Consider the following 12,779-nt stretch of genomic DNA (forward strand, 5'->3'; position numbering starts at 1 on the left):
GGGGGTCTCCAGGGGTGGGCGGTATGGTCAGGATCTGATGGTTGCCCATGGGACGGGGGTGTGGTCAGGATCTGGGGTCTCCATGAGAGGGGGGCATGGTTGGGATCTGGGGCCCAGAGGAGAGGGGCTTCTCCAGGAGGAGGGTGTCCTCGGACAGAGGCTGTGACTCGGGGACACAGGAGTCCCCTGTGCCCCGGCTGTCTTGGGCCTTGGCCTCTCCCCCGAGGGCCTCTAGGAAAGCACAAGGAAACTGAAGGCCGCCCGGAGCCAGGGCCCAGTAGGGACCTTCTCCACCTTCTCCTACCGTGAGAGCTATACTCGCTCTCACTTCCCTACAGGCCTCAGGCTGTGGGACACAGGGGCGTGCGGCTGGCCTTCCCACAGCGACCGTTCCTGCCTCTCTGCTCAGGGCTCCTGCCTCCTGCCTCCAGGGGCCCGGGGCCTCAGTGCCTGGCCCGACTCAGTACAGCCACACGTGGGTCTGCCTCCACCAGGCTGCCCTGGCTGGGCCATGTGTGTCTGCGTGTCAGATGTCCTGTGCCCTCCGGCTGCTCCTGCCCCACTAGAAAATGGAGCAGTGACCCTCCTGGTGCCAGCAGTTCCAGAGGCAGAGAAAAGGGGTCCAGCCCAGGAAGTGGGAAGGTGGGGAGGTGGGAAGGGCAGGCCAAGTGTGAGGACCCTTGGGTAGCTGATGCCATCCACCCTGGCTCTTACCAGCTTCTGACACCAGGTGCAGCCAGGCCCTGACTTGATGCAGTCCCGGCAGGTGCTGACCTTGTATCCGATGCATTCCTGGGAAAGGGCTGGGAGTGAGACAAGACGGGCCCTGTGAGCCGTGGCCTACAGCACTGGCCCTCCCCACGCAGAGAGCCTGCAGGCACTGGGGGGCCTGAGACATGGATGGGGGGTGAATGGACGATGAGGCCCGCATGCAGGGTGGGTGGAGAAGGAGAGTCAGCATCAGGACCAGGAAGGATGGGAGGAAGCCAGGGAGCATGTCTCCACCAGGCTGCTCCCTGTGGAGGCCTGCATGTCAGCCCCACACAGAGGGGCAGAGTGTAAGGAGACAGACCTGCGTCTGGGACCGGCTCCCCGGGCACAGTGTTTCCTAATCTGCCCCCAGGATCAGAAAGAATCCTCAGGAGAATGGGAGGGCAGGCCCCTTTCTTCAGACCCAGAATGTTCTTCAAAACTCACCAGACCCGAGGGAGAGCAGACCCAGCAGGGTGAGCAGCAGGGAGCGCTGGCGCAGCATGTCCTGTGGAGGGAAGGGGTCTTGGTGACAGGGCCTTGGACCCCAGGCTCTTGGGGCGGATCGTCCATGGTGCTGAACTCCTCCACGGCAGCCTGGAGACGCAGAGCCAGGAGGGCCCTGTCCCTGCTGCCAGGGGGTGTTCAGCACCAGGGTCAGGCCGGCACGGGTCAGTGTCTCTGACAGACCTGCACCAGGGCAGTGCTGCCAGCAGGAAAGGAGGCCTGAGTGGGGCAGTGTGGCCTGCCACAGCTGCTGAGCCCACCAGGCCTCCAGGGACGAACAGGGAGTGGGCTTCCTGCCTGTGACACAGGTGTGTACACATGTATGCACACACCACACACATACGCACACACGTCACACACACATGCACACACCATACACACACACACCACACTCCCACGCACATCACAAACTCACACACACACACACACACCACACACATCATAAACACATGCATGTGTACACATGCATATACATATAAACCAGACACACACCCACACACAGGGCATCACACACTGTCAGGATCAGGGCCCTGTGTGGCCTTCGTGCTCCCCAAGTCCTCGGTGATGTGAGGCTTGAGCTCAGAGCAGAGACGTCGTTGGCCCAGGCCTCCTGGTGGGTGGCAGAATGAGGACTAGGAAGAGAAGAAAACCCTGAGCAGCCATGGGCGCCAGGACTGTGCCAGCTGCCTCCCCAGGCTGAGGAAGGACTGTGCAGAGCCATCACCTGCCTTGTCCGAGGCCACCAGCTCTAGGTGACCATTGTTTTGTTTTTCTTGATCCACACCAGCTGTCCTTTAACACCCAGCACCTGGGGCAAGGTGTGGACAGGGCGTTTGCTACAGTGGCTGACTCAGTCATCACCGACTGGTGCTGATGCTCCAGAAGCACAGTCATGGCGGGGGGAGCAGGAGGCCTGGCGTTCTGGTTCTGGTTCTGGTTCTTTGAGGCAGAGGCAGGGCCTTCAAACCTACCACCCGCTGGGCAGGGGCCAGCAAGAGTGACACCCCCTCCAGGTCAGTTCCTGGGAGGGGTGGCAGGGCTGCCGGGGCAGGTGGGCCCCCAGGTCTGAGAACCCTGCAGCTGACTGTGACATTTTATCTGACACCAAGAAAGCAGAGAGGGTGCTAAGAAGCCGGCGGCCAGGACGTGGCAGGCAGGAAGGGGGCTGTGTTTTATCAGAAACAAAGATCAACATGGCTCACCCAGGGTGAGCCTCTGAGGCTCCTGGGGCCCCCTGCCCCACAACACACTGCCTAATGGTGGTGGGCCAGCAGGGTGGGTCAGAGCCCCAAGTCTGGGAAGGCAGATGGGGCCAGCAGAGGCCCTAAGCCAGAACCCGTCTGTTTTGAGATGGCACGGTCCCTGCCATGGCCTGTGGGTGCCTGTGGTCCCCTGTGGGGTTCTGGGTGCAACCTGTGGGTGGGCCCTGCCCTCATCTTTGCTGTCCCGTAACCCCTGCATCTGCATCAGGACCCCTGGGCCAAGGAGGACCAGTCAGGAGCTCTCGCGGGGGTCTCACCACTTAGAGGCCCCACCAGCCCCAAGCTCCTTTCTTTTTGGAGGTGAACCTTCTCCCTGGAAGTCCCCATGAAGATTATAATCAGGATCCAGAGATTTCAAAAGAGAACCCTTGATTCTTCCTGTTTGGGACGAAAGCAGAACTCACGTCCTGCTTGGGCTTCCGGGCTCACAGCAGTGGCCAGCAGGGGAGGTGGTTTCAGCTCACTCCAGGCCCACTCCATTGTGAAAGCCCCATGTCTAACCATCGTGGAGGCCTGGGGCTCAGGCCAAGGCTGGCCGTGGTCATTCCCAGCTCTCCATCTGGGTCCCCCAGGGTTCTGCCCGTGGGGCCCTGAGTGTGCCCACTGACCCCCTCAGCTGAGCTGGGCACTGCCCAGGGTGCAAGGTCCAGTTGGCCTCAGGATAGCTCTGCCCCACTTCTGAGGTGGAGGCTGCCCCAAGTAGCAGGCTGGGCATCCTCTCCTGGAGCACCCCAGCCATGCAGTGGTCGGTCAGGGTGAGTGGCCCCACCGGTTCTGGGGCAGGGCCTGCAAAGGCAGCTCTGCCCTCTCTCCTGTGCTGACAGGCCGGACCTGCTCCCCGAGACATTCACAGGAACCAGAAAAACCAGTACATAAACCCCTTGGGACCCCACGGGGGAGCCTGAGGCTGTGGGCAGCAGCAGGATGTGGACCTGGCCCCAATTACCTCCAGGGCACCCCAGCCACAGAGAGGGGATTGCACTTGGTTAAGGCAGGGCCCACAGGTCGCAGGTCCTGACCCTGACCACCGGAAGCAGGGCAAGGTGCAGGGGAGGTGGGCTGCCTTCTTGTCATCTGTTGCTCCTCACCTTGTTTGCTGGGATGGCCACAGCGGAGGGCCCCATCCCAGGCCCTGTACCCACAGCCGAGCTGGGCAGGATGCTTGGACAGATGGCCACTCCCAGAGCCCAGCAGCCAGGTTTCTCAGCCACAGGCAAGCAGGGCCTTGGTGGTTGGGAGCCATAGTGGATGTGCCCGGCAGCTAGGAGGAGCCCTCAGAAGCCCAGGGCCTTGCCTGAAACCAGCATCATGGAGCCACACAGACCAAGGCACCCTCTGGACATTGTCCTGGAGCCAGCCCCGGGGACAGACAGGGCAGTGCCCAGGCCCATGTGGCAGGTCTGCCTCAGCGGTGCAGCCTGCCTCAGTTTCCTCTGTGTGACTGGAGGGGCTGCTCCTAGCCCCCAGGGAGGACAGGCTTGGGTCACACTCGTGTCTAGAGTGAGCACTGCAGCACCTGCCCCTGTGGGCCCTCGACTCAGCCAGGGCAGCTGGGCAGGCGGGCATGAGGGAGACCCCGGGCTGAGCCGAGGAGAGTAGACAGGGCATGTCCAGCCCATGGACCTTCCCTGTGGAGCTGTGGCCAGCGGCCGTCTCCCCACGGCCTGCCCTGCCACCCCACGACCTGAGGCGCAGGCGCCCTCCCCCACCAGCCCCAAGGCAGCAATTGTGGGGACCTAAGGGCGGGCCCTCACCAGGACTCAAGTGACAAAACCCTGAATCAGGCAGCTTAGGAAACCCAGGCCCCACCGCCTGTGAGGACTTTGGGTCAGAGCCACCCTTCACCCCGGCCCTGCCCACCAGGGGAGAGCTGGCGCAATCCACCGCTGCAGGAAGTGGCGCGTCGCCACCTCCCTGGCCAGCTTCCCCGAGACCTGGCCGGCGCCCTCCCCTCCACTGACAGGATCACACCTTGTGATGAATAAAGCTCTTAACAGCCCCATTCTGAGATGCGGAAGGAGCCTTAGAAGAAAAGTAGAATGTATTCTTTCCAAAGCACACACACCCACATGCACAAAATATCATCCTTATTTGGCAAAAACCCAGAAGACAAAGAGGAAACATTGAAAAAGAAGGAAACTTTGAGCAAGAAGCAGAGGGTGGGCCAGCATCTGAGTCAGGGTGATAAGTTGGTGTCAGATCAGGCTTCTCAGCAGAGTGCAAACCCTCGACGAGGCCGCTCGAGGTCCCAGGCCTCACCGGGCACCAGCGCTGTGCCTTGGAGCGGGCCCAGACCGCCCGGTCAGAGAAGAAACCCACCTGGGGGCTGGCTTACGAGAGCACGCCTGAATCAGGCAGCACGGAGCCGTGAGCACAAGTGCTGGCAGACGAGCTCTCCGGGGGAAAGGTTAAAAAGAAGAGAAGGCGGGGGTCCCCACAGCCCTCCTGGAGCTGGGGGAGTCAAGGCTGTTTCAGGCAGAGAAACGCAAATGTTTACAACAGATCTAAAATAGGTATCAGCCTTTTTAACCGAAACACAGAGTATCAAGATGTGAGCTTTTTTATTTGTTTTATATGAATACATATAAGAATTGGACAGAAGCTTGATTCCAGCGGGGGCCAGAACACACCAGCAGATCACAGAGGTTCCAGAGAGATCTGGGGGACCAGAAGGGTAGAGAGGACTGAGGACACAACCTACATGTTCCCCGAACCTCCAGCCCCACAAAAAGACACTTTGCAGGGTCTATGAGACACAGTCACAACTGTTCATTTTACCATCGTGGAGTCTGAGCAGAAATTCTAAGGACCACAGCTTCTGACCAAATGAGACAAAACAAGACACCTCCACCCTACATATTAATTAGAAAGTTTTAAACACTCTGTTAAATATCTAAGTCAAAGAGGAAATCAAAATTGTATTTACAGACCCTCTAGAAAAGGGGACAATGCAAGCATGCTCCGTCCGATGCAATGAAAACCCTCTGTCCCAGTGGAGACACGAAGGCAATGCCCTAAATGCTTTTGTTGTGGATGCAAACGAATGACGATAAATGCACAGGGACAGAGGACTCAGAAGTGAGAAAAAGAGTGATAAAGCTTTGCTAAGGGAGGCCGGAAATATGCAGACCAGGGCAGGCGTCGATGAATCAGAAAACAAACACAAAAGCTAAAATTGATAAATACGTCGAAACGCGTTCCCTTGGAAAGAGCAATACAATCAGACATCTGGAAGAGAAAACGTATGACTGTCACCAAGGGGCTTTGGAAAGGGAGTCAAGACAGTGCTTTGTGTTATTTACGGGGTTGTAGACGCATTAGGAAGCCTCGGAACTTGAGCCAGTGTGACCCTTGGCCCAGTGAGAGAAGATGGAGCAGTTGGACATCGGCCTTCGAAGGTGGCAAGCAGAAGCGCATGTTTCCCGGGAAGACAGGATGCTCACGCACGCGCCATGGCACACGACTCGCCATCTGGGAAACGCAGGTCAGCCCCCGGCACACTGCAGGCCACGTAAATTCAGTTTCAGGAAATAAAATGATAAAAGAAATAGAAGTAGGTGTATCTCCGAGTAAGGAAATCTTCTAAGCATAAAAACCAAGGGAGAAAATATCAAGAAGATAGATGGACTCTAAACAACATATTTTGTACATAAAAACTGAATAGACGAAAATATTTAATATCTGTCTAATGCAATAGTAATCTTCCTCTCCAAGGAGATCTTAAAAATCAATAACAAAACCCCATGGAAAAGGCTGTGGGCCTGAATAGGTAATTCACAAAGGAAGATGTGCCAGTGGTTAATAAACCCTTGAAAAAGTCACTGTGGCTGGCAATCAGGCGTAACAATCAAAATTACTAGATTTCTTGTCTAGCTATTGAACTGGACAATGTTTACAACATTTATAACGCCCTCCCAGGGGAATCCACACAGCAGAGAAAAGGTGTGAACACTTGCTCAGGGCAACTCGATTTTCATGGTAAAAAGTGAATGTATGGGAAACCAGTAAAAATAAATATACTAAAATAGTCCATATTTCTCTCTGGGGGGTGGCATTATAACTATCTTCAATTTTCTTCATTATTCTTGTTTATATTTTTCAAACCTTCCACAATAAACTTATACAATGATTTTTAAAAATTCATACATTTAAAAAATCTAAATTCCATGGTAGTTGATGAATTGCCTTGAAATTTCTTCTCTGGATTCCCAAAGTGGTTAGTTTTTCTGTTCCTGCTGCTGACGTTTCTGAGGACAGGACTCCATGGTGGTGGGAAGAGCTGAGACAGCTGACTTCGGGGACCTCCGTGCTGGGACATCTGCTCATAAATCATTCATTCATGCATGCACTCATTCATTCACTCACGGAACAAGAGCTTGGCGGTCTCTTCTCTGGGCTCTGCTCTCCCAGGACTCTGGCCTTTGCTGAGACCCTGCAGCACTCCCCAAACGCCCCTACTTCTACTGAATTTCCATCACACCAGAAAACTCCACCACCCCAAAAGCCAAAGCATGCCTACAAGCCCTGCTATTTAAACCCATTTGAGGTCTAAATAGTCCCCCTGGGGCTGACTCTCTACCTCTAGCCCCTGGAGCACTGGGAGAGAACGCGTGCCCCCATGGTCCGGTCCGGGTGGTGCCCAGGGCGGCCTGACGCTCAGAGAGGCCTCAGCGTGGCTTGCTCTCCCCAAGGCCCCCCAGGCAGGGGCCCTGGCTTGGTGAGATCTCCCCCGTCAAAGAGGCTGGCCTCAGCCCCTGGCTAACCTCCTCAGCCAGCCAGGGAACCCCTCAGACTACTTATAGCTGCAGCCCAGGGTGTAACCCCCCAGATGACCCTCTCCCCAGAAGCTTCCAGTGCCGTGGAATCAGGCCACATGGGTGCAGAGGTCTCTGCATCTCGACTGGTCAGATCTGAGCATCCAAGGAGCCTGACCCCCACCGACCCCATATCTCCTGCCAGTGGGAAATAGGCAGTGACTCGCTCTGTGACAATTCCTGGGTGGAGGGCTGTGGCTGTGGAAGGTCTGGGCCATAGCCATGAGGATCACAGCAGACAGGGCTAGCCTTCAGGGGGAGCTTCAGCCAGTGGGCATTGGGCCCTGCCTGGACTGCCACTCAAGACTCTAGGTCCCATAGGAATAGGACTGGGCATTGTCCATGGCAGTCACTCTGCTCGCCTGGCTACACTGTGCACACAAAGCCTCAATTCACCCTGCATCTACCCTGGGGTGGACCGTGCCTGCTCACCATTGCAGGGGATGGCTCTGAGAGGGTCTGTCCCTGGCTCAAGGCACACAGCCAGAAGAGATGCTGGGACTGGAGCCTCTGTCAGTGTGACCCTGGGACGGATGCTCTCAAACCTACACCCAGCTGCCAAGTGACAGGTCATTTCAGCCTTCCGAGCCTTGTGACAGAGTGCCAAGGATGCTGTGACGGTGATTTTCATGTGCCAGCTTCACTGGGCCACGCACCCAGATATTTGCTCAAACTCTGATCTAGACGCCACTGCAAAGATATTTCTTAGATGAGATTAACACCAAATCAGTGGACTCTGAGTAAAGCAGATTGCTCTCCCTAACGTGCAAGGGCCTCATCCAATCAGTTGAAAGCCTTAAGAAAAAGCCTGAGGTCCCCTGAGGAGGTGGAATTCTGCCTCCAGACGGCCCTCCGACTCGAGCTGCAGCATCAGCTCTTTCCTGGGTCTCCAGCCTGCCCTGCAGATTTGAACTTGCCAGGCCCCCAAATTCCATGAACCAATTCCTTAAAATAAGTTTCTCTCTCTCTACACACACACACACACACACACACACACACACACACGTCTTCTTGGTCCTGTTTCTCTGGAGAAGCCTGACAACTACAGATCCTAAGAGAGGGGCCCCACGTCAAGGGAAAGCTGCCAGAGGTATTTCTTTAACAACACCTCAGAGCCCAGGTGTGTGGGCAGAGCCCTGGTTTCCTGATCCTCCTATTCCGGGGGCAGCGAGGGCACTTCTGCGCCTGTTTCTCAACCCCCCACATCAGAGCCGTGTGGTGGGGGCCTCACACTCCCTCCCGAGCCCACATGTTGCCCCTCTCAGAGCTGAGGCACGTGTGGACGTCTGTGCTGAGCAGGGGACCCACACGAAGTCTCATGCAGAAGCCAGGGCCTGCTGTCTCCTTGACTCCCCAGGCCCTGCTACTTGACTGCTGGGAGGGTGGGCGGCCTGGACACCCTCAGCCTTCAGAGGAGGCAACTCTGGGCCAACAGGGAGGCCTGCCCGGTCACAGGCTGGGCAGCTCCAGGACTTGGCTGCCTCACCACAACTGTGCCTGCCATGTCACCGTGATGCCCACTCCCCAATGGTGGAAGTGACTGGAAATCACCAGTCCTGCCAAGGACTCCCACTCCACCGACAGGCTGCCCTGCTGGGAGAAGGCCCTGGAGAAAGGGGGCTGCAGGGGCTCTTTCCTGGCCTGAGGCGCACAGAGCAGCCCGGCCCTCGTCTCCTGGCCCCTGGCCCAGCCTGGTGGGGCTCTGGCTGTGGCTGAACACCAGCTCCTGCAAGGCTGACTTTGTGTGAAGACCATGTGGGAAGTCGAGGCCTGGTCCTAGCGCCCAGGGCAGGTGATGGGCAGCCAGCATTGCTGGGACCAGCAGGGGCTCAATATCACAGGGCCCCCTGAGACTCAGGCTCCCTGCTCCTGCCCAGCTGCTTGCTTGCATCCCATGGGGGGTTCAGCAGAGGCCCTCGATGGCGGCTCAGCTCCTATCCTCCTGTCTTAGGAGGACACTCCTGTCTTAGGTCCGGTTTGTGCAAAGGAAATGGAGACTGACCACGGTGAGCATCTTGGCTTTGGTCCGCCTGGTGGGCATCCCACGACATCACCAAGAGATTGCCCAGCACCCTGGGGAGGGCACCTGGAATTGGGGATTCTCAGTGTGGCCCGGTCCCACACACACTGGGTGAACACAACTGTTGTTAACCCCTCGCACCCAGTGTCCTCATCCGTGAAATGGAGCAGGCCACCCCACGACACTGCCTCAGGCAGGATGGTTTGACACTCACAAAGTGAGAGGTGTGCAGAAAGGTCAGGCCCTCCCAGGACTCTGTTCCACAGAGCTGGTGGTGGCCTGAGTCATGCAGTGCCACCACAGGCTCCGTGCTGCCCCAGCCACAGGGGCAAACACCTCTGGACAGCCCTGTTGCCTGCAGAGCATGGCCTGGGCCTGAGCTGAACCTGCGGGACCCCTCTGGACACAGGCACACCGTATCCATGTGACCCCCTACACCTCCACCCCCAGGTGGGTGAGTTTTGAATTATACATTTGATTACAGAGTCATTTGGAGTTTAAAATACTGGCGTGCCCAGCCCTGCCTTCTCATTTCATAGATGGGAGGCCAAGCAGCCTGCTCCTCTCATACCCTTCGGGGCAGGGTGCAGACAGTCCCCTCCCATCCCCTAGACAGCAGGTGGCCTCCTCTGCAGAATGTTCTGAAAGGCACTTGGCTGTCTCTGGGCTTCTCCCCCAAGGAAATCTCCCGGTAATCACTGTAACTGCCCTGGGGCCTACTATGTGCCCGTGTGGTGAGAGCTGACAACTGTGAGGCAGCTAAACCCAGCCAGATTCCAGCTGGGAGACCCCTGAGGCTGGTGGACAGGTGTCAGCTGCCCTGCCCAGCCCCTCGGGAAATGTCTCAATTTACTCCCACAGGGGCTGAGCACCAGGGTGGCCAGGAGCCCCTCTCGAAAGGCTTGTCCACAGGCACCTCCATCAATCACTCATCTATTCCCTTACTGGCTAGAAAGAGAAACGGCGCAGGCCAAGCTGCAGTGACATGCCACGGACCTGAACGCTAACCTCCCAGAACCACACTGTTCCATTCTCCCATCCCCACCCCAGGCCTGCAGAGCTGGCCCAGCCCTCGGTCACCTGCCCCAGGTCACCTGGAGGTCAGGCGTCCACAGAGGTAGGGCCTGTGGCCCTGCTCAGGATGTGGTACCAAGGTGTGGGCTTGGCCACTGTCATGGTGGGCCCTTGCCTCGAGGCCTCATGCAGGAGAGGGACTCCCTCATTCTTCCATGAATGCTACAGGGTGTGGGTGGGGTGGGGGTGCCTGTTGGCACAGGTCCTGGAGATTCAGCAGTGGCGGACTGCAGACACTGGTGGAAGCAGGGGTCCCTTCAGTGTAGACCGACCCAGACACTGATCCACCTCCCAGAGTTTTCTTAGCAGCCCTTCTCTGCTGATTCCCCAGCATCTGGCCTCCTGCTCACACAGATGCTGTGCCCTCGGTAAGAGGAGGGCTCATTCTCCCTCCCCCATCACAGCTGCTTCTCCTTCTCTCACCTTGGGGTGCCAGGTGCCCTCAAAGAAGGGGAGCTCTGGGCACAGCCTCCACCAGTGGGTGCAGGGACCCTTCCCAGGGTCAGCAGAGTGGGATCCTAGCCCCTGCTCCAGGGAAGAAGGCAGGGGTTGGGTGCCACGGGGAGGTGGAGACAGGGGATGCAGGAGGCTGTGTCAGTGTCCAATGGGATCCAGGTGGACCCCTGGGTCCAGGGGTGTGGCTCCAGTCTCCTCACTCCCAGAGGGCCTTGAGACAGGCCTCCAGGAGCCTGGTTATGGGAGGTTTAGGTCACACACCTAATGCCTGTCCCCCTAAAACTCAACTGTAACCCAGCGCTTTCACATCATTAGACCAGAACTGGTGCACCTTCTAGAAGCTGAGGGAAGTGACAGACCCATTATCAGGAAAATGTACCACGTCCACATTCACACAACACATACTCACACACACCGTGCACACTCACACACACACACACATGCACACGCACAAACTCTGCTGGAGGACAGACCAGCACAGCCGACGCTGGGGGCATGAAGACAGGAGGGGACTGACCCAGGCAGGAAGAGGAAGGTGCAGCTGGGGAGGCCCCACAAGCCATTCTGTATAGCCCTGGCTGCTCCCGGCCCCACACCCACCTGCCAGGGGGTCCTTCCTGGTACCCCCAGCCTCCTCCTGGCTCTGTGGGTCTCGAAGCCCCCACATCACCAGCTCAGCAACTGTCTGTGGCTTGTCAGCATACCCTAGACCCAGGAGCCAAGGTCTGGGGTCTCTGCCATGTCCTGCCACCATGATTGTTCCCATCCCCCTACGTTACTAAGGCACCCAGGGCTCTGCGTGGTTCTGCCCACGGTAAGCACAGCACTTCCCCTCACTAGACCTCGGTAAAAGGAGGCCTGGAGTGGACAATCTGAGGGCAGGTGACATGGACCAGGGCCACCAGGGCCCCCTCCACGGCTGGGCCACTTGGAGCTGCTTCCCTTGGGAGAGGCAGCAGCCACTCCACGGGGGAAGAGCTGCAGGGCTGAACTGTTCCCCTTGAGAACAACGAGCCCGGACACAGAGGAGCCTCTGTCCACTCACCCTGCTTGATGCCCCGGAGACCTCGGCAGGGGCGTCCCGGCTGGTCTGGGATGGGCTTCGGCTCTGCTCTTTACCAGGCTGCTGCGGAAGATCTGGGGAGACACCGGCCAGCCAGAGACGCCGATGCTGAAGGCACACTGCTTCCTGTTCTAAGCCAGCAATTCGGAGGAAGTAGTTACGTGTGGCTGATTGACAAATATGGTCCATGAGCCCCAGCCCCTCTGCCCCCCGCCATGGCTCCCGAGGGAGGCACATCAGAGGAGCAACCACACACCTGAGAAGGGGACACACTGTTCATCACCCACCTTCACAGGGAGAAGCACAACCGTGTGAAGAGAGGAATAACTAATGGGAGCAGAGGCCTGTGGCAGCCCCGAGGGGCTCACTCACACGCCAAGTGGGGGCTGGCCCCACAGGGCACAGAGAACCACGGAGGGCAGTGCCCAGAGGGGTGACTCACACCCCAGGAGAGGGGACCAGCCTGCAGACTGGCACCCAGGAGAGGAGAGTGCACCCCCAAAGGAGACGCACCAGGCATTAGGGATGCAGACTCTGATGGTGGAAATAAAAAAGAATTACCCGGACTAAAGAGCAGAATGATAAAAGCCGAGAGCAAATCAGAGAGAGGACGAGGATCAGCTCAGGGCACAGAGAGGTGGGAATGAGGAAGACACATCCAGATGCCTGGATGCCAATATCCATCAACCACAGGACTTCCAGGAGGAGAGAAGAGTGAAGCGAGAGGAGGAGCCACTCCAACAACAGAAGAAAAGCTCCAGATCCGAGAGAAGGACCCAGATTAAGAGGCCACCGCGTGCCCTAGGGAGGAAGAGGAAAGGTCCCCACACTAG

General features: G+C 57.7%; 1 long non-coding RNA gene across 1 annotated transcript; it reads right to left on the reverse strand.

Moving 5' to 3' along the window:
- Positions 1–714: 714 nt before the first annotated feature.
- LOC124231248 (uncharacterized) lies at positions 715–12,052 on the reverse strand. The gene is made up of 3 exons (XR_006886464.1): positions 11,929–12,052; positions 1,198–1,258; positions 715–803 (listed from the first exon to the last, which is right to left on the reverse strand). It is a non-coding gene; the product is annotated as an uncharacterized LOC124231248 (long non-coding RNA).
- Positions 12,053–12,779: the final 727 nt, after the last annotated feature.

The sequence above is a fragment of the Equus quagga genome, chromosome 21, assembly GCF_021613505.1.
Source record: "Equus quagga isolate Etosha38 chromosome 21, UCLA_HA_Equagga_1.0, whole genome shotgun sequence".
NCBI classification, from domain to species: Eukaryota; Metazoa; Chordata; class Mammalia; order Perissodactyla; family Equidae; genus Equus; species Equus quagga.